Source organism: Eublepharis macularius, chromosome 5 (genome assembly GCF_028583425.1).
Source record: "Eublepharis macularius isolate TG4126 chromosome 5, MPM_Emac_v1.0, whole genome shotgun sequence".
NCBI lineage: Eukaryota > Metazoa > Chordata > Lepidosauria > Squamata > Eublepharidae > Eublepharis > Eublepharis macularius.
In genome coordinates, this window is record NC_072794.1 from 64,109,583 (window position 1) to 64,131,279 (window position 21,697).

Sequence of the window (21,697 nt, forward strand, 5' to 3'; positions counted from 1 at the left end):
TTAACACCCACTCAGAGCAGTTTACAAAGTATGTTATTATTATCCCCACAACAAAACACCCTGTGAGGGGGGTGGGGCTGAGAGAGCTCCTAGAAGCTATGACTGACCCAGGGTCACCCAGCTGGCTTCAAGTGGAGGAGTGGGGAATCAAACCCGGTTCTCCAGATTAGAGTCCCTCGCTCTTAACCACTACACCAAACTGATGGTCATGTATGGCTGATCGTAAAGGGGTAGCCATGTTAGTTTGTTGTAGTAAAATAAACAGAAGTTCTGTGGCACCTTAAAGACTAAAGGCACCATGCATGGCTACAATTTACTTTGTGTATGTGTACAAAAGAGAGGGGAGGATCTGGTCATGGAGCTCCCCAGCCTATAAGCATGAGCTTGATTTGAAGGAAGCCCAAACATGTAACATTATATCCAGAAGGCTATGTACGTGTTCGTTACATTCTAAATATAAATGTGTATTAAGACAATACAAAAGATAGATCTTATGCCTGGATTGGTCAATCTTTTACTTCTGTCAATATTAATGTAAATTCTTTATAGGTGGAATGCCTATCAGCATGGATGTGATGGCTCAAACTCAGTAGCTCTAGGATAATTCTTCCCTATGATATTTTAATTTTGCTCGACTTAATTTGAAATCTCCCAATGACTCTTATGATTTTTAATATAACCTACTAGCAGCTGACCCCAGCATTACTTTGGGCCCTTCAATCCCCTCTTCAGAGAGCCATGAAGAAGAGGTGTTCTATTAACTTGCATTTTATGTGATATTTTAGGCCACATGCCAATTTATTAACCAAGGGTATTCTTCTCAGTGTCTCTTCTGGAGACCATCTCTCTTTCTAGGAGTCAATTATCTTGTGCTTGATAGCCAATCCAAATAGGCCCTTGGTAACAATGTACTAAATAAATGGCTTGGTAATGACTTAAAGATTTTAAAGATACCAGTATAACAGATTCGTTTGCTTTTTTGTCCATACCTCATCAGAAGCAGAAAGAGCATCATCAGCTAACTTTCAAGAGCCATTGAGAGTCTTGATATTGCTGCTGTGCTATTTGTTCAAGTAAGTCCACAATGAAGTACTGCCATGCACCTATTGAGGATAAATAGTGATTTTGGAATCATATTGAAAGACATACTAGTGGCCATCAATTCATCATTGAAGTTGTCTGACTTCTAATCAAGAGAACATGGTTCTTTTAATGAGCGTCTAAGACCAAGCTATGAACATATGAAGCTGCTTTACACTGTGAGACTGTTGGTCCATTGTAGTGGCCCATGTGGAAGACTATTGTATTCTCAAGGAGTTAGTGGTGTGCCGCAATTTCTCCTTCTTGTGCTCAGATTGCTTTGCAGGCCAGGCCTGAACATTCCGCTCTGTTTCGTCAATGTAAGATGTTCTCTTAAGCATGCCTCTTATTGGACACTGGCCATGTACTGCTTACCAGTTGTGCAGGAATATATCACTTATGTTCAAAACCAGTTAGGGAAAACAAGTGCATGAATGTAGCCATGTAACTTAGAGCCTGTATAAGTCTTAGAAAACCCCTACACAGCAGAACCTTAGCTCAGACTGAACTGCTGGTCAATGCTGTGCAACTGACCAGAATGTTGTGGTTTCTTGGGGTTCCCAACAGTAAAATAAGGGCATAAGCATACTCTCTGTTCTGTACTTGTTTATTTCTGTAAACTTATTTAGATTTCTTTAGTAAATCTCTTTTCCTTCAACTGTTTTTTTTTGTTTATTGCCATTAAATCTAAAAGAACCATAGCCCCTTGGTAACACATCCATCTAGCTTAGTATTTTAATTGGTGGGCAGTGGTTCCTTTAGTTCTGAAGCCTTTCCCTGTCCTGCTTCCTTAGTTCATTTTCATGGAAGATGTCAGGTATGGAACCTAGACATTTCAACGGACATTTCATGTTCTCTGCCACTAAGCTATATTACTGTCCTCTTAGATAACTTCCAATTTCTTCAGTGTTTTTTTTAAAAAATTCTTCAGTGTTTTTTTAAAAAAATGCAGCATCATGTGGTGTCAGAAGGTATGCTAAAACCACAGAATTTCCAGCAGCCTAAAGCTACTTCAGTCACTTCTGTTTTCTTTTACTGGAAGTGAAGTGATGACACTGCCATCCCACAGCCCTCCCACCAGTTGTCAGCATTCTTTTAACTTTTTAAAAAGTCAGTATTTAACTAACACTTTTAAAAGTCAGTATTTAGAAACTTCAGTTAAGAAACTTATTTTAGAGCATTATGACACTGGAAGAATATTTATAAAACGTACATTTTTAATCAATCAGATATGAAACTTTTCATAGCTCTACTACTGGCAGTTACTACTTAGTATTTATTTATATATATTTTAAACAGAGGTGAACATTGGATGGCAAATACTATTTCTGACCCACTAATGGAAACTTATGCATATTTCATCATTTATAAGGGACATGTTCCACTCTATGCAGGAAATGTGATAAATGCAATAGACTGGCATTACATTATTAAAAATTGCTATAAGTAACTATGGTGGCCCTTATCATTGAAAACAAGGAACAAGACACTGCTGCACTTAACAAGGAGACAGGATTGTGAGTTTTCTCAGCCTTATAATGAATTCATTATTTCATTGTCTTGTTTGATTCTTTATGGCCATGATCTTGGTCTCTTGTATTGAGGAAGGAGGCAAAGGTATATACATCTCTGCCTGACTCAAGCACCAGATATGTTCCATGGGAAGCATGTTCCATGGATCCCACAAGCAGGCTGCTTGGGCAGGATCCTGTGAATTGCAACCCTTTAGCTTTGCAATAGATCTCTCTGTGACCCCTGAAATTATATTTCTGGGGATCAGGAGACCCCCATGGACAAAGATCCACCTGCTATGGGGAGAATCAGGAAAAATTGCCCCTCCTCTTTTTTCTGCTATTGGGGATTCCACTGATACAAGAGGCTTAGCTTGTGGGAGGGTGACTTTGACTTGCCTCCCAAGTCAGCCCCCTGTGCCACCGGACTCAGGCCCTATTGACCACAGCAATGCCTTTTCAGGCACCAATGTCAAAGATGAAGGTGAGTAATATCTGGTTCCACTTTCAGGCTGTAGGATCCAACCCACTGAATGCAAGAGTGAAAGGAGCAAGTCTGGGTCAAGTTGCTCAATGGCATGGTCAGAAACCAATGACATCATCATCCATTGAGCTTGGTGGGTGATATTTTGTAGCACTAATGTTTGCACAGCAGTGAGTGAAGTGAAGAAAAGTGATGATGAATTGGCCTATCCATTTATCCCCACCCCATCTTCTTGCCACTCTTGCCTGCATCCTGTCTTCCTCCTAGCTGTGATACTGAAAACCATTCCTTCTACCCATGAGGCGATTACTACCCCAGGTCCAGTTAGTCCGATGTGGAAACATTGCCAGAACAGGACTGTAATGAGTTTGTCTCCATGCTTGCTCACTTGCAAAATCTTACTGGCAATGGTGGGATAAAGTGCACATTTGTTGAGTGTTATGGAAAGATCCATCATTATTTGTGAAATATTTTGTCACAGGCAATAAAAATGAGAAAAGGATGGTTTGTGTGTGTTCAGTAGACATTAACTAACATCACCATTTTTATAGCACTTGTGACCATTAATTACCAGAACTAGTAATTGTATTTCAGGGGCTTTAACATTATCAGTTACTGATTGAAGAGGAAATTATTACTTAGAAATTAGAATTGGAGGAACAGAACAATACCCTTTCCTTAACAATATATGGTATATCTCTTGAAAAACTAAGTTTGACTTTCTGTCTCCTATGTCATGTTACAACAAATAAGGAAGCACCTATCAGGTGATTCATTCAAATTAGCATATTCTAACTCCATTTTGAAGACAAACTAATAGCATTACATTATGTATAATATGACCACTAGGAACTGACAAGACATCAACTTTTAGAGAAACTTTTTTTTTTAAATTCTTCTTTCTGACAGCAATGCTATGACCTAGATTTATGCTATGCAAATTGTTGGGATGAGGGGGTCTCCTAAAATAAATGAATAAACTACTTTCCACATTTTATGGTATAAAAATAGTAACACACCAAGGGAGGTTAAAGTAAATTCCAATTTATCTTGCTAAATTAATGAAGTCTTAAGAAAAATATCAGTCTGTAAATAAGGAAAGAAACACTTAAATACAGAGATCAGAACACATATTTTATCTTAGAAATCAGCAAAATTCACAGTACTCTAACCTGTAAAAGAGCTTCATTTAGATGGAATGTGCCTGACAGATTTTTAAAAGATCTAAGTGTATGACCTTTAAAAAAAATAAGTAGACTATTTCAAATGAGCACATCTGGTTTATGTTCTTAAACCTCTGGCCTCTAAAAAGCTCTGTTCCCAATTCACACAAAATACCATTCAGGATTGCTTGACACAATGACCCATCTCAGTAGGTGGTTGACTGAATAAACCCATTAAAGAGATTTGGGAATTCAGCATATATACAGCAAGTTAACACATTTATCCTGTAGCCATTGGTCGACTTCCCCCCATCATTACGTTTTGTAATTTACATAATTACATAGAACTCTTTCAGATGTTTTGCTGTTCATTGGAAGTAGATTTTTGAAACAACATCCTGGATATATGGCAAATGCCATACACTGAAGCCTGTAAGAAGAAGATACTGCCCAGTATGTTAAATTGTATGTAGCTTTCAAAGAATTGATAATAATGGCCTAATTAAAAGGAGTTTTTTAAAAAGTGCCTAAATAATAACTGTATTACCAAGGCAGACAGATAACAATTTAATTCTGCTATGATCAAGTGTTCCCATTGTTTTCTTGATAGTAACCAACTGATTCGCTGAAGAGGCTGTAAGAAGAAGGCTACAGACACCCTTTGTGAACTGTCAGCAACTGTGCTCATTAGAAAACTCAGGGGAAGAGAAACAAAATTATAGCTGCAGGTTGGGGATGGGGGTCTCATGGCCTGTAAGGAATCAGGTGAGTAATAGGGGAAGAGAAATCACCACCTGGTCCAAATATTCTGAGGGGCTTGAGCAGGCCCTTAAACAACAACCACCACCTGCCCTCAGCATTTCATGCTTCCTAGAGCATGTTTAATCCTCTTCATACTACTTCTTCCCCTCCTCTTTTTCTTTTAAAAAGTTCCTTATAATATTTTCCTATCTAGACTGTGCATCCTCTGAGTATGCAGAAATCCCTACCATGTCAGACTTGAGAAGGGACCCAAAAATGGCAGACAATTTGGAGCACCTTTCCCATGATGAAAAGTGTTTAGAAAAAAAGATGGTGGTGCTGGGCAGCATGATTAAGTTTGAAAAAAACCGTGCATGATGTGGAGAAAATGGTTAGTGAGAAGCGTTCTCCCAAAATAATGGCATTTGGGTACAATCCAATGAAGCTAATGGGCTTATAGTGACCAGTCACATCAGAAATAATTGGTGATCATATTTAAATTTTATGCAGAAATAATTGAGCTTGTATTACTTGCATTTCATAGACTTTTTAAAAAAATATATATTTTTGAGTTTTTTCAACAGTTAACAAACAACAAATATAACACTTACAATGACTATAACAATTGCAGGAAGTTTAAGTGGAAACCTGGAGTTTGAGACATTTACTGTGTGAATTGTACAAAAGCTAAAACAATTTCTACAACAATTGTACTGTAATAAATGGTTATTAATAAATTGCTATGACTTTAAGGTTATCAGGCAGTGACTGTCGTATTTTATCATTTTGTTGCATAAATTCTAAGAAAGGTTACCATTTTTGAAAAAAATCTGAACTGAAATCAGGATTTTCTATCAGAGAAATGCGTTCTGTTAACTTATCCATAGTTAGATAGTCCCATCGTTTATTAAACCAGGTTTGGATAGACGGTAAGGTTTTTGACTTCCAAGATTTTGTAAGGATTGCTTTAGCTGCAACAAGCATGATTGCGATGAGTTCTTTACGAATCTTTGGGATACTGGGATCTTCCCGTAAGTTGAGGAGGATAATTTTGGGGCATTGAGGAACATTATAGTTCGTGATTTTGAATATCATCATTAGTATTTTAGACCAAAATTGGGATATTATAGTGCATGTCCACCAACAGTGGAAGTAGGAACCTATCAGATTACAGCGTCGCCAACAATGGGGATCATACGATGAATTAATATGATGCAGTTTAAGGGGAGTGAAATATCATCTGTATAGAATTTTGCGGAATGAGGTTTGAATATTAATTGCTTTGGTTGTGCAGATTTTGGAGGACCAGATCTTGGCCCATTGTGAATCAGAAATTGTAGAAGCACATTCTAGTGCCATGTAGTCTGGTATCTAGATTTCTTTGTCCAAAAACAGGAACATAAAAATTTATAAAGAAAAGAGATAAGCCCTTTTCCTGTATTAGTTTGCAAGACTAAATGTCTCTCGAAATCAGTGTATTTTCTTTTTATATGGGTCTGTAGTAGTTGACTATTCACTAGATGATTCAATTGCATATATTCAAACCATGGTAATTTGTAGGTGGCATTTTTTTTCTAGTTTAGATTTGGGAATTAAAGAGCCTTTAGTTGTGATATCACATAGTCTAGTAAGCTTAAGATGTCTCCATATAGGAAAAGCATTGGGGGAATTACCTGGGGTGAACCATTCTTGGTTAAGAAAAGAGGAGACAGGGGATATTTTAGGTGCTAATATTGCTCTATGTGAGTCCCAAGTTATTAGCGCTGGGTGTAAAAATAAAAACGTTTCAATTGATTTTGGTCTATTTTTAGGAGATATCCAAATCAAGACCTCAACTGGTATGGGGCCAATTTCATGCTGTTCAATAGCAGTCCAATCCTTAAGGTGTTTAGATTTAAAATAGATTATAATATTTTTCAATTGTGCTGCCTTGTAATATGATGTGAGGTAGGGAAGACCATATCCACCTGATTGAGATGGGCGGGTCAGAATAGGGAAGCTAATTCTGGGTTTCTTGTAGTCCCAAAATTTACATATTCAAGGTTGACTGCCATAATTTAAGAGTTTGCTTTGTAACATAGATAGGTAGATTCTGAAAAGGAAAGAGAAATTGGGGCAATATTATAGCTTTGATAAGGTCCATTTTTTCTGTTCATGAGAAATGTTGTTTGGATCAGGCCTTAAGAAGTGCACTGATTTTGATAGCACATGACACATAGTTATCTTTATGGAGATCGTCTAGGTTTTCTGGGATAAAAATGCCCAGATATTTCCATGGCTTGTCTAACCATTTGTAAGGGAATAATTCTGATAGAGATTCACGAGTGGAAAAATTGACCTGTATTGGATAAATTTCTGTTTTACAGGATTAATTGAAAGTCCTGAAACCAAGGCAAAGTTGTTAAAGATTAGGTTAAGAGCCTGGAGGGATGGTTTAGGATTGGTAATATATATTGCAAGGTCATCTGCAAACAGGCTAATTTTATAGTTGTTACCCAACTGAATACCCTGGATTGTGGAATCCGATCTAATGGCCTCTGCCAGGGGCTCAATTGAAAGTGTGAATAACAATGAGGACAAGGGACAACCTTGCCTGGTACCTCTGGTGAGGTTGAAATCTGGTGAATCATAACCATTGACTCTAACATGGACTTTAGGGCATTTGTATAAGGCATTTATAGCATTGAGAAAAGTATAGCCGAAGCCCATATTTATTAATAGTGATTTCAAAAAAGGAATTTCCAAATGGTCAAATGCTTTTTCGATGTCTACTGCCAAAATCAAGGATTCCAGATTTCTATTTTGACATGATTTGATAATATTCAAGGTCTTTTTAATATTGTCAGCAATGGATTTATTGGGGATGAAGCCAGAATGATCTTTGTTTATGCATTGGCTGATTATTTTAATTAATCTAGAGGTCAGAATTGAGGTGAAAATTTTAGCATCTTGATTGATTAGAGAAATTGGGTGATATGATTGAGGTTTGATTGAATCACTATCTTTTTTGTGGCTGACTATAATTCTGGACTCAGACCAGGTGTCAAGTAGATTGCCTGTGTACAGGACTGAATTACAAATTTTGACTAAGGGTGGGACTAATTGGACGGCTAGCTTTTTGTAATATACAGCAGGTAGTCCATCTCTGCCAGGTGTCTTATTATTTTTGAGCTTTTTAATGGCCTCTTAACATTTCCTGAATAATCACATTGTCCTGTGTAAGCAACCACAGATACTTTTCATACATATTCCACTAGTTTAGAGTGGGTATGTTTGTACACCCAAAATATAGCAATCATGTTTTCCACATTTTCACCTTTCGACATTGAAATAATACAACCGTTCAAAGAAATATATATATACATTGAATAACAACAAGATACATAAATACTGTTCTCTGTTTCTGTGGGGAGAACATCAATGCAGTTTTTGTGTTGATACATAAGAGCATTTTTACTGGAGAAAGGTTCTGATGCAGATCAATTAATTCTGTCCCTAACAGGATACTTTAAAAAGATTAATGAATTTACAAAGCATCTGCACAACAGAAAAATTGGTCCATGATATATTGCATGATTCTCTGCAATGTCTATTGCCAATAATCAGAGTTATGACTCCAAAAAAAAAAAAAAAGATTTCTCTAATTATATCCAAAGCACCCAGGTATCAGAACCTCAGTTTAGGGATAGGCATTTTGGGGACAAAATGAGCTTTATCTAGTTCATGAAAGTTTAGGCTAGAAAAAAACTTGGTCATCTTTAAAATGTAAGGTTGCCAGCTTCCCATTGGCAAACTGTGGGAGGTGGAACAGGTAGAGCAGCACACTCATTTACTGCTTCTCACTTTGCATATGTGTATCAGTGGACTACCATGATGCATCTTGATGATGTCATTTCTGGTACAATCTGAAGTGAAAAATAAAGAATTACCACCACCACCCCACACACACACAACATTTTTCTATGTTTTGAGCGAATTCTGGACTTGGTGTGATGCCCTCACTCCCAGTCACACCAGAACTGATGTCATTAGACAGCACACAGGAGCATATGGCCATTTCTCTAGCCTGCCTTGCCAATGGCAGGCAATCTGCAGCGGCCTGCCTATGCCTACTGATCACTAGCAATCAGCAGGCAGAAGCAGGAATCCCCAGGAGATTGCCTGCCACCAGTGGGAACCTGGAATTGTATGGTATTCCCAGTGAGCTCTGTTCGGTGCATTACACTTCCTTTGACCAAGCGGTTAAGGTGGTGCACCGGTGTGGGGTGGGAGCTGAAATGGCAAAGTGTGACATTAAGTCTATCTTTCGCCTGCTCCCTGTTCACCCAGAAGACATTGAACTCCTGGGGTTTTCATTTGAGGGCAAGTTTTACATGGACAGGGCTGTTCCATATCTTGTTCAGCATTTCAGCGCTTCAGATCCTTTTTGGAATGGGAGCTGTGTCACCATTGTGCTTGTCGGGATACTGTTCATTATCTAGATGATTTTTTGCTGGTGGGACCAGCTGGCACAGGGCAGTGTGCCAGGCTTTTGGCGGGATTCACGGTGCTTGCCAAGGAACTGGGTGTTCTTTTAGCACATGAGAAAACCAAGGGTCCTTCTGTAGTGCTAACGTTTCTGGACATAGAATTAGACATGGTCCAACAAACTTTGTGGTTGCCCTTAGAAAAGGTGGTGGATCTCAGAGCACGGATGTTTGAGTAAGGGCAAAGTGACTCTCCTTGAGTTGCAGCAATTAGTTGGCCATTTAAATTTTGCTTGGAGGGTGGTTGCCCCAGGGAGGGCTTTCCTCAGATGGCTGTGTGATGCCATGGTGACTTTGCGGTTGCCCCATTAGTTACAAACTAGTACAGGGATGCGGGAGGACTTGGAGGTCTGGTAGGAGTTCTTAGGTTCTTTCAATGGGGTGACTTTTTGGAGGGAGGACCTACTGTTGGAGGCACAGCTCCAAATCACTTCTGATGCCTCTGGGCCTACGGGCTATGGAGTATTTTTTTGAGGCCACTGGTGTGCCAATCAATGGCCAGCAGATTGGATAGCACAGTGGTTGTCCAAAGCCCTTACTTTTTGGAATTTTCCCCCTTATTAGTGGCAGTTTGGCTTTGGGGACAGGAGTTGGCCAACCAAGCAGTCCACTTTTGGTGTAACAACTTGGCAGTCATGCATCTGGTCAACAATCTGTCATCCAAATCCCCCAGGGCAATGAGGCTTGTGCATGCCTTCACCCTGAAATACCTGCAATTAAACATCCTATTTAAAGCCAGACACGTTCTAGGAATTTCAATGGTGTGGCAGACCCTTTGTCTCACCAACAGATGGAACGATTCTGGCAGCTTGCCCCTGGGGCTGACAGGCAACCAGCTCGGATGCCCCAAGAGCTTTGACTGCTTGGACAGCAGAAGTGAACAGGGTGATCCAACTGTCCATTACCCCTAGCACATGCAGGGCCTACAGCCATGCGGTAGGGCAGCTTCTCAAATTTAGGAAGGTGGCGGGGCTTCAACAGTTATGGCCTATTCCGCCTGAACACCTGATGCACTTTTGTGCAGCCCATCTCTTCATCATTTTTTAAAGGGTTGAGCGCTGCCTGGGAGGAAGTGTGTTCCTCACTATATGAAAAGAAGCTCTTTCATGCTGCTTCCTTAACAGCATTTTTGGGGCCCTCCGGGTCAGTGACTTGGTATCCCAATCCCATAAGTACACTTCTGGCTGGGCCTTAACAGCCCAGGATATTAAATTTATTGGGGATATGGTCTCAGTTAGGATCAAGCATTCCAAGACAGAGCAACAGCAGTGGGGAAATACCTTCCTTCTTGGCACCTGTGTGGAGCAAGAGTTTTGCCCTGTTTCGGCTCTCAAGGAATATGTGGAGCTTCGTGGTGAGGGCCAGGGTATTTTGTTTTGCCATGAGGATCTGTCCCCATTAACTAAATATCAGTTTTAGGCTGTGACAGATATGGCTCTTAAGAAAATTGGTTTTCCGGGGTCAAATTCAGCACCCATTCCTTTAGGATTGGGGCTGTCTCTATGGCAGCAGCCATGGGGTATTCCCACTGGGTGATTCCGTGTGTGGGCAGGTGGAGGTCGGGGGCATTTTGAACCTACATCTGCCCCTTGCTTCAGTTTTAAAAGTCCATACTAATTGTTCTTTCCTTAGGTGCTGTGTCGGGCCAAGGGAAGGATCCTGATTTGTGGCCACAGCATGGTGTTCTGGGTGGCTATCAAGCCAGGAGAACACTGATTGGATCCCAACTGGGCTTGAGTGCTGTGACCACTGTCAAGTGGGAGGGACAGCATGTCCTTACATGGCCAGGCCTACTGTTGCTCTTGTTTAGGGGAAGGATGGGTCCTCCTCCACAAATTTTGGTCATCCACCTCAGTGGTAATGACCTGGGGTTAGTGCAAGGAAAGGTCCTGTCACTTCAGGTAGTTGAAGATCTTCGGGTTATAAGCAGCCAATGGCCAGACGTGCTTATATTTCAGTCTGAGATACTACAAAGATGGGTTTGGCAGGAAGCCTTAGATCCTAGGGCAATCAAGGGGGCCCAACATAAGGCTAATCATGCCATTAAAAAACCCTTGGAGGATGGCTTGGGAATTTACTTAACACACCCAAGAATTAGGGCCAAATTTGCCCAGCTCTACCAAGGTGATGGTGTATACCTGTCGAGAGAAGGCAATGAGTTATTTCTCAGTGACCTGCGGCAAGGGCTTTGGTTGGCTTTAAGCCACCTGTGGGGTGCAAGGGTCTAAGCAGAGGCTTGACCCTTGCAGTGGCAGGAGAGTTTTGGGAATAAGCCACGGGCCAGTGAGCACCCAGTGGCGCCTTCCCATGGGTAGGAAACAGGGTCTGCCAACAGTGCGGTATGCTTGTGATGGATACCTTAACACAGGCAGATGCCTGTGGGGATCCCCAGGGACAAGGCTGTACATCTGGGATGTTAGGTGCTTGATGGGGGATCCATTTGCCTGGACAGCCAGGTTGCAACCATTCCAGGGATGGCCTACAGCCGGGGCTGTGGGGCTTGCCCAAACAGGTCAAGGCAGAGGTCCAGGGATGATCCCCGTGGCTTGACCTGTAACACTTAGTTAGCCCTTGCTGTGGTTAATGTTTATGGTCATGTTAATAAAAGGCCCTTTAGTCCCAAACCTGTCTCTGTCTCTTCATTTCGGCTGGGGTTGTAATTTGGCTCACCCGGCAGCAACTTTGCTGCTTTAGCCGGGCGCCGGTCTTTGCAGCCCCATCCAGAGGAAGAGACAGGCCTCCTTCCTGAGCATGCTGGGTTTGGCCGAGGGAAGAGCCAAGAGCCTTTTGCAGGTGGCTCCACATTTCCCCCCGGCTGCAGTTGCTTATCTCATTTGGCCCACCCACCTCACCCTGTCTTAGTGCAGGATTAGCCGGCTGCTGTTTCAAGATCCAGGTAAGAATTTTTTACCCTTTTTCGTGATTGGCTGTTGGGAAGGGAATTTTTTTTGCCTACCTTGTACTGCTGGCAGAGGTGTGAGGTATTGGCCTGGGTTGTGCTGTTTTGGTTAGGTTACTTGCAGGAGGTTGCTGTATGGCTTTACCACCTATAGAGCTGAGTCTGTCTATGACTGAGGACCCCCTCACAGACCCCACTTGAGCCTTGTCAGGCACAGGCAAATCATCCTAAACAAGATACATTATATCCCCTCTCTACTTCACAAGTACTTGCCAGACTCAATATCACCCTTCTGGAACTAGCAGGAAAGGTAGTTCCAAGCCTGTTGCTGGGGGTTCTGGTAAATTTGAAGTAGAATGCAGAAGCATTCAGCTACTAATCTATGAGATGTAGACTCTTCCCTACACTAGAGATATCCAGTGGCACCTTAAAGATTAGCTGCATTTATTGCACCATGAGCTTTCATGAGTCAGGGCTCAAAACAGTATACTGGATTTTTTTTTAAAAAAAGTAGGTCGTATTGGGTTGATAGAAGGGGGGGGGAAGGTTCTTTTAATTCTGAATTCATTCCCACACCAAGAATAAAGAACATTCTCCCCACAACTGAAGGCAGTTCTGGTGATTTATGTATTCTTTCTTCTAGGGAGATTACTTCCATGTAGACATGTATCTGGTACTCATTGCAATTCTAAGCACATAATAGTCACAGAAGAAGTAGCTGCTTTGGGGGTGCTTTAAAAGCAAAACAAAACAAGAGAAGCCCAGAGTAACAGTGGAGGAATATGCCAAAGAAGGGGGTTCTGGGCAGCCTTTCCTTCCAGTTCTTTGTTCTGCTCTGAGTACGGGAGCGCCCCTATAAGCCCAAAATCTTGCCTTTTCACATGCACATCACCCCTTTCCTTAAAGGAATGGAAACCTCAGCATGCAAAAGACATCAAAAGACATCAGTGTGTGTATCTGAATTCACATAAATCTGTTGTCTGAGTGGAAGGTCTGATATTATTTGCATCTTAACAGAGCAAACCCCAATGTTCACATTTAAGTTCAAGCCATTGCTACAGAAGGCTTTGCTATGGTTTGCTCCAACAATTTATAATCCTGTCACTATTTTTTTTAATATGCAAGGTGGGACAGGTTAGGTACATATATTCCAATGGTCAGTAAATATTTAACAAACTCTTTTGTAGTCAATTGAGTTAAAAATTAAATATGGCATTGGCCGGGAAGGTTTCATTTTTACTGGAGTCATTAATAGAACATTCAGTGTTATTTGTGTAGAGTGTAATTCTTTTTGACTTTGCTTTCCATTTGCCTTGAGGACAAGCTAGTTTAAAACTGTTCAGCACACTACACCATGCATAACAGGTAATCTGTCTAATTACGGCCTGTAAGGATGTTCAGTGTAAAATATTGAAGAGCCTCCATAACCTCAGTTTCACCCTCCCTCTGTACCACAGCTTCTGAGACTCGGAGAGATACCCTGGCCATTAACTCAAGTGTTTACACTCAAAGCTCAAATTCTACTTTGCGAGAATGGCACATTTCACATTTTACAAGTCTGTTTTCTCATTTACAGACAGAAAAGTAATTTATCAAATTTTTATATTACATTTTTAACATGTTCCAGTATTAGATGATACAATATATACTGGAAAATCCTGAAATGGAAAAGTGTAAGTCAAGGGATCTAATAAGTCCTATATCTGCATTCCATGTGTGTATGTGTGCATGCTTTCATTTTGGTGTCTTTGATGAATTATTAATTATAATGAACAATAAAATATTATTTTGCTCTGATGCACAGCAAGAGGAAAGAGGCCCTAGAGAAATATGTCTTAACAGCTCAAGGCAGAGCTAGGCAAATGCACACTCACCAGTTTCTCACCAGTGATTGCATGACATATATCTGCCCATCAAATGAACCAAATGGACTGAGTTCTTCAGAAGACAGAGATGTAGTTGGAGGGGAGGCAAAGTCAAGACTTGTTACACATTGGGAAATCCTGATTTGATTTAAAACAACAACACTGAAGCATCAAAGCATTCACTCTATTTTTCAACCTTGTTTTTTAAAGGTTGACATCAGGGATGAAAATACATAAAAGGGTGCTTGTTTACAATCTTTAAAATGGTTGGATCGAAGGCAACACATAATAGCATCTTGCTCAGTTTTGACCAAACATTATATAACTACTGTAATATTAAACTGCTTTGAATTAAATGCAGATCTTCCTTCTTTCACCCTCTTTTAAATTTGTTTTTATGCTTTGTAACACAATCCCTAAGGATTTTGAGAGAACAGATTAATCCAAACTTCTTTCATTTAAATTACAATCTTCAAGTTTCAGCAAGAAAATGTTGAAATGTTTAATCTGTGTTCTATTAGAATTCCTTAGGCACAAGATTACTAATGAGGGCTCCATCAAAACACAAGCACGGTCTTTATTTTTCAAGGTCATTTTACAAACGGATTTTGAAACTAAAGTACTAATATTTAAAAAAATGGAAAAGTCTCCCCCCCCCCCACACACACAAGTTATCTAGAGAGAAGGAAGATGTGTTGATTATGCTGGGGGAAAAGTCAGGTGGAATCACTTGGGGTGTAATTAAGGGTGAAAAGGATAGAGATTGTCTGCCGTTCACAGCTCATTTGTCTAAAAAGGCAATTTCAGATGCATTTTGGCTTACCTCCTCCCCCAATCCAATGGCATTATGACTAAAGGATAATGCCTGTGATGCAGAGTTCCATGATACTTTTGTTTGCATTTGGTGTTGCACATGAGGAAGGACTTCTTGATTTTTGTTAATATCTGATAATGTGTCACAAGCAGATCTCTTCTGCTTGTAGAAAGATTTCACAGAAGTAGCTACTAATATGGCAGTAGTAGACTGCTACAACTGAGGAAAAATTACAGATATCCCCCCAACCCCACCCATAGCTTACACAGATCTTTTTTTAAAATTTTGTATTTTGTATAAATACCTGTAGAGATATGTGTAAAAGTTCTTCATTTCAGGTTGGAGACTATTAGGGACGCAAGCAATCTTTTCAAAGAACTTACTTGAAGAGAATATATTAGGCAGAGGGCAAATTGCTGATTGTTTTTTCTCATTTCATCATTTAAGTAAAAATTGCATTTCGTACCTATAAAGTATTACTAAGAATGATCACAAACTCAGTATGATCTTAAATGGCCAAACCAAGCTTAATTCTCATTTGGTTGCAAAGCCAGCATTAATGGTTTGGGTCAGATATCCTTATCATGCTTATCAGAGCATCAACTGTACCATTTATTTTCACACCAGTCCCATGGGAATCCTCAGCATAAATATTGAAGAACCAATGAAGAGTACAGACCTCTGTCTTTTCAGCTATTTGACAGTTGATGACTGGATAGATCAATGAGGATGTTTTTTCCAGTCTATCATCCCTGGTTGTTTCCAAGGAGCACTTCCTTAGGATATTGTCTCTCAGAGCCAAGCTACAAGTGACGCCTGACACAGGTTGGACACTTGTCAGCTTCCCTCAAGTTTTGATGGAAAATGTAGGTGTCTTACAGCTTGGCTCTCCATTTAATTGAAGTTTACAGAATGCCCCCCCCCCACACACACACAGTGGAGGGGAAGGGGGGCGCCCGGTGAGAGCCCGACGCCTGCACTTCCCTCCCGACCACATGTTCTCCATCCCAATGACTGCCGCTCTGTAAACTTCAATTAAATGGAGAGCCAAGCTGCAAGACCAGGATGCCTACATTTCCCATCAAAACTTGAGGGAAGCTGACAAGTGTCCAACCTGTGTCAGGCGTCACTTGTAGCTTGGCTCTCAGACTTTTAAAGCTTCCTTTATAATCTCATCAGGAGTGGCTAAAATCCATTAGAAAGTGATAGACTGATCAGAAATGCAATCTACTGTCTCAGCTGACATCTTCCCACTTCCTTCACTACAGATTAGAGTCCTTAACAAAGCCAAGCCACTTCATACCTTTTCCACCTAACACACAAGGAGTTTGTAGTATAGAAACTGTAACCTCCTCCTTTAAAAAAGAAATTTGAGAGGGCTGTAGCTCTCATACTGTTAGAGCACTATGCAGTCATTCTATTGCTCATTTTTAAAATCTCTATACAATATGTTTTCACAATACTCTAATCAATTATCTCTAAATTTATTAATGTTAATAATAGATTTAAAGAATTTAGAGAGGAGGGAATTAAATCTTGCCTTCTAATAGTAATAATAGTAAAAAACTATTCTTTTATATAAACAATGAGTTTCAAAAGGTGTTCAATCCAAGTGCTCAATCCTCTTTATAAAGTAAATGACCCTGACTCTTGTCCTCTATATGGCAACAAACATGAAATATATATTACAAGGAGTCCCCCTGGTGCTTGCAATGGGCTCTGCTGATATGATGGTGCCATTTGAAAGAATCTACTCTATGGGAAAGATGATGACTTCAGCTGCTATGATTGCAACAACAAAAAGAAGGGTAGTTCATATGGATTCCTGCAGTCTTACTACATATTAGGTTTCCATAGCTGAGTGCATCAAAAAAAAGCATCAGCATATGACATTTGAAGAGACCAGAGGCACTGTCAGTTCCTTCCAGTCATGTGACTGGAAGTTCCAGGCCTACGTTTTCTGAATTCCAAAAAATCAAGAGTTTTTGCTCTTCTAGAGAGCAATTTTTCTTCCTCCCAAAGATCGAGAGAATGGCTTCCTGTTTTTGCAAGCTGAAGTGACTAACAAATCAGTGACTAATTTTTAATACAAATCTTAGTCAGCTCTTGAGTGCTAGATATCACGCCACTTCTCTAATGAAAGTGTGATCACGTCTAACGAAGACTCAGTTTGTGCATGCAATGGATTCACATTTGGACAACTTTGGAATTCGGCACACCCAGCTGCAGCAAAGCTGCTTTGGCTGGGTGCTGTCTATTGCTTCCTTGCCTGGAGGGAGGGGCAGACTCCCTTCCCGGGCATACGGGGATTTTGGCTGGGGGCGGAGCCAATGCTTTCAAGCGGCTCCACTTTCCCAGCCAGCAGTCGCTTTCTGCTTCGGGAAGGAGAAGGAGCCTTTTCCCTCTCTCCGAGGCAGTGGGCGGCAGCAGAGCGGTGAGGGACCTGCGGCGCGGGACGCGAGCGGCAGCGGAGGCTCCGGGTTGCTGAGGGGCCTTTTGCGCGCCCTTGGTGGAGCTGCTGGCTGTTGGCTCCGGCGCGGTCGTCGGGGAGCGTACCTTTCAGGCCGCTCCCAGCCCCCGTCCTCAATTTGCTGGGCCTCCTGGGTGGAGGCAGGCGAAGCTGCTGAGTGCGGCTGCGGGTTGGCGCCTGTTTGCGCGCGCCAGCTTCCCCGCGGCTGCAACGGATCTTGCTCCGGGGGGCCGTTGGTTGAGCGGACCCTTTCGGGCGCTCTCTGCGGCCTCCCCTTTGGCGCGGCACGCCTTCGTCGGCGGGGCTCGCCTCGGCGGGGCCCCTTAGGCGGCGCGGTCTCCGGGCCTTGCTTGGGCTTCCTGGGGGGAGTGGGGCATTGGGCTGCTCCCTGAGTGCTCCTTTTGCGGAGCGTGCAGTCGGGTTCCACACCTGCGTGTGCGCTGGTGGCCGGGCCTAGTCCGTAGGCTTCCCCCCGGGGTTAACGGCACAGGCCCCCCCTCCCACTCCATAGAGACGTGATTAGTGTCTGGCAGTGGTCAGGCCTGGTTTTTTCCCTTGGCTGTCCCTGCCCAGTCCCCCCCCCTCATTTTGTGCATTATGCACTGGGCCCATTTCTTTCGGAGGCCATTTTGGAGTGGGTTCTGCCCGGCGGCCATTTTGGTTGCTACTGCTTGCAGGATGCCTCCCAAGAAGGGCGGTGGCCCGTCCAAGGGCAAACAACCTGCCAAGCGTCCTGCAAAGAGACCTCCCCCGGCCCCATTGTCATCTTCAGATGAGGAGGATGGTGTACCCAGCAGGCAGGAGCTGCTGGACAGGCTAGCGGCTTTGGAACAAGCCCGTGCCAACTCTCAGCCTGGGAGCTCGGGGGTTCGGGTGCGGCGTCCCAGTAAAAAGGTTTCTGATGCTGTATTTCAGAGGGATATCTTGAAGCGCATTTCTGCCTTGGAGGAAGCAGCAGCATCCGATCATGGTGAACCCAGCAGCAGCCAAGGGGTGGCTATGCCGCCTGAAGAAGCACAAGGGGCTGAAGCTGAGCAGGAGTCCGTTGTGGACTGTGGGCAGGTGGCCATAGCAGTTGAGCCGGCGGTGCAGGAGGGTAAGTCTGTTCAGCCTTCCCAGGCATACACCTGGCCTTGGGGGCCCTGGGGTCAGTCTACTGCCTCCGCGCCCCCCGGCTGCACTTCACCAGCTACACAACATTTTACCCCTGCTTGGCCTTCTGCGATGCCTGCATCCTGGCAGGGTGGGGCTGGGACCGCTTTTGGCCAACAACAGGCACCTGGCGCTTCTACATCCTCTGCACCCCAGACTGGGGCCTTGCCCTACGGCTTCGGATGTCAGTGGGGTTTCCCCCCTTGTGGGCAATTGCCTTATGGAATGGTGCCGTACAGAGCATTGCCATTCGGGGATATGGCTTTACCCCTCGGTGACCACTTAACTCAAGCCACCAGGGAGAAGATATTGAAAGGGGAGTATGTAGATGTCTTTACCCTTCTCTTCAGGGAACTGGAGAAGAAGGATAAAGATGATCTGGATGAGAGAGACAAAGAAAAGATTAAGCACAGGAAGGTAGACCGGAATTGGTCAAATTGGTTACCGGGGTTCCTGATCTACGCCGGGGTATTGGCCAGAGCACAGCCTTGGAGGGCCGTGTCTCTTTTTCAATATATAGACATTATTTATAAAGGATACACCGGCTTTGTGGGGGTGGCCTGGCTCCAGTACGATGAGGAGTTCAGGATGCGCGCCGCCATGTATCCGGGCTTGCCGTGGGACCAGGTGCACCAGCAGCTTTGGTTGCAGGTCATGTCCCCGGCCAAACCTAATTCTGGGGACAGGTCCGACAGCGGTCATCTTATTCAGCGTTCTCAACCGGCATCTGGTTCCCGCGCCCCCGCGGGGCAGCAGGTTCAACCCCAGCTGCTCTGTTGGGATTTCACATCCAAGGGGCAGTGCAACCGGAAGGCTTGTAAGTACAGACGTGAATGTCCTTCCTGCAGTGGCCCCCACCCATACTCAGCGTGCCCTAAGTCTAGGCAAGGGGGTGGGGGAAAGCGCTTTGGGGGGGTAGCAATCAGCAAGGACCTGGTAAAGGGACCCAGCCCGGTAAGGCTGAGGGTCCTTAGGCACCTGTTGCATTTGTATCCCCGGCGCGGAGATGCCGAGTACCTTCTTTCCGGGTTTGAGTTTGGTTTTCGTATTCCTTTTCAGGGCCAGCGGGGTCCTTTCATGTCAGCCAACCTTCGGTCAGTGGCTGGCATGGAAGGTGTGGTGCGGGCCAAGATTGTGAAGGAGTGCGTGGAGGGCCGGGTGCTCGGCCCTTATGACTCCCCTCCTGTCCCTTGTTTTAGGGTGTCCCCGCTGGGGGTGGTGCCTAAAAAGGCGGCCGGTGAATTCCGCCTTATACACCACCTGTCTTTCCCCAAGGGTGGTTCGGTAAATGATGCTATCCCAGAGCATCTTTGTTCAGTCCATTATACATCTTTTGACCAGGCGGTCAAGGTGGTGCGTAGGTGTGGTGTAGGTGCAGAACTGGTGAAATGCGACATCAAGTCAGCCTTTCGCCTCCTACCAGTACACCCCAGGGATTTTGAGTTGCTTGGGTTTGCGTTTGAAGGAAAATTTTATATGGATAGGGCCCTACCCATGGGTTGCTCCATATCGTGTGCCGCTTTTGAGCGCTTCAGTTCCTTTTTGGAATGGGAGTTGCGGCGCCGCATGGCCTGCCCTGATACCTGTCATTATCTCGATGATTTTTTGTTTTATGGGCCTGCTGGTACCGGGCAATGCGCCAGGATGTTGGCTGGCTTTGTGGGCCTTGCCGAGGAACTTGGTATTCCTTTGGCACATGAGAAGACTGAGGGCCCCTCCACTGTCTTAACTTTTCTGGGCATTGAACTGGATACAGTCCAGCAGTCTTTCCGGCTCCCCGCCGATAAGGTTGAGGAACTTAGGAGGAGAGTAGGGGATTTTCAGGGCCGGAGCAAGGCCACTCTCCTGGAATTGCAGCAGTTAGTAGGGCACTTGAATTTTGCATGCAAGGCAGTTGCTACAGGTAGGGCATTTTTGAGGCGCCTTTGTGATGCCATGGGGAAATGGCAGTTTCCTCATCACAGGTTGCGTTTGAGCAAGGGTATTCAGAGTGATCTTTGGGTCTGGCAAAAGTTTTTGTGTTCATTCAATGGGGTGAAGTTTTGGAGAGAGGACTTGTTGCTTGAAGCTGAGCTTCAGGTTACCTCCGATGCCTCTGGATCTTTAGGATTTGGGGTTTATTTCAGGGGCCATTGGTGTGCTGAACGCTGGCCGGCGGATTGGGCACAGCGGGGACTGTCTAAGGACTTGACATTTTTGGAATTTTTTCCTTTGCTGGTGGCAGTGTGGCTTTGGGGGCAGGAGTTGGCCAACAGCACGGTACATTTTTGTTGTGATAACCTGGCGGTGGTGCACGTGGTTAACTCCTTGTCGTCAAAATCACCAAGGGTGATGAGGCTGGTGCGGGCCTTTACCCTTAAATGCTTGCAACTGAATATATTGTTTAAGGCCAGACACGTTCCTGGAATGAGTAATGGGGTGGCGGACGCTTTGTCTCGCCAACAGATGGAGCGGTTTTGGCACCTGGCTCCAGAAGCCGATCACTGTCCAGCGCGGATGCCCAAGGAGCTGTGGCAGCTTGGGAGGCAGAAGCGAGGCGGGCAATCCAGTTAGCCTTAGCCCACAGCACACGGAAAGCCTATGACCGGGCGATCAGGCAGTTCACTGGGCTTAGGAAGATGGTAGGACTCCGGGAGCTTTGGCCCGTCCCGGCCGAGCACCTGATTCACTTTTGCGTGTCGCAATGGGAGCGCGGCCTTTCTGTCAAGTCTATTAGGGGCCAGCTAGCTGCTCTTGCTTTCTTTTGCAAGGCACGTGGTCTGCGTGAAGACACTGGGGATTTTCGGATACGTAAGATGTTGGAGGGTTGGTCCAGGGAAGCTGGCCCCTCTAGGGACCAGAGGCAGCCCATTTCCCCATTGGTGCTTAAAGGGCTGGGAGCAACCTGGGCTGAGGTTTGCTCTTCACGTTTTGAGCAGAGGCTTTTCCATGCGGCCTCTTTGGTTGCCTTTTTTGGGGCCTTGCGGGTTAGTGAATTGGTGGTTCATTCCCG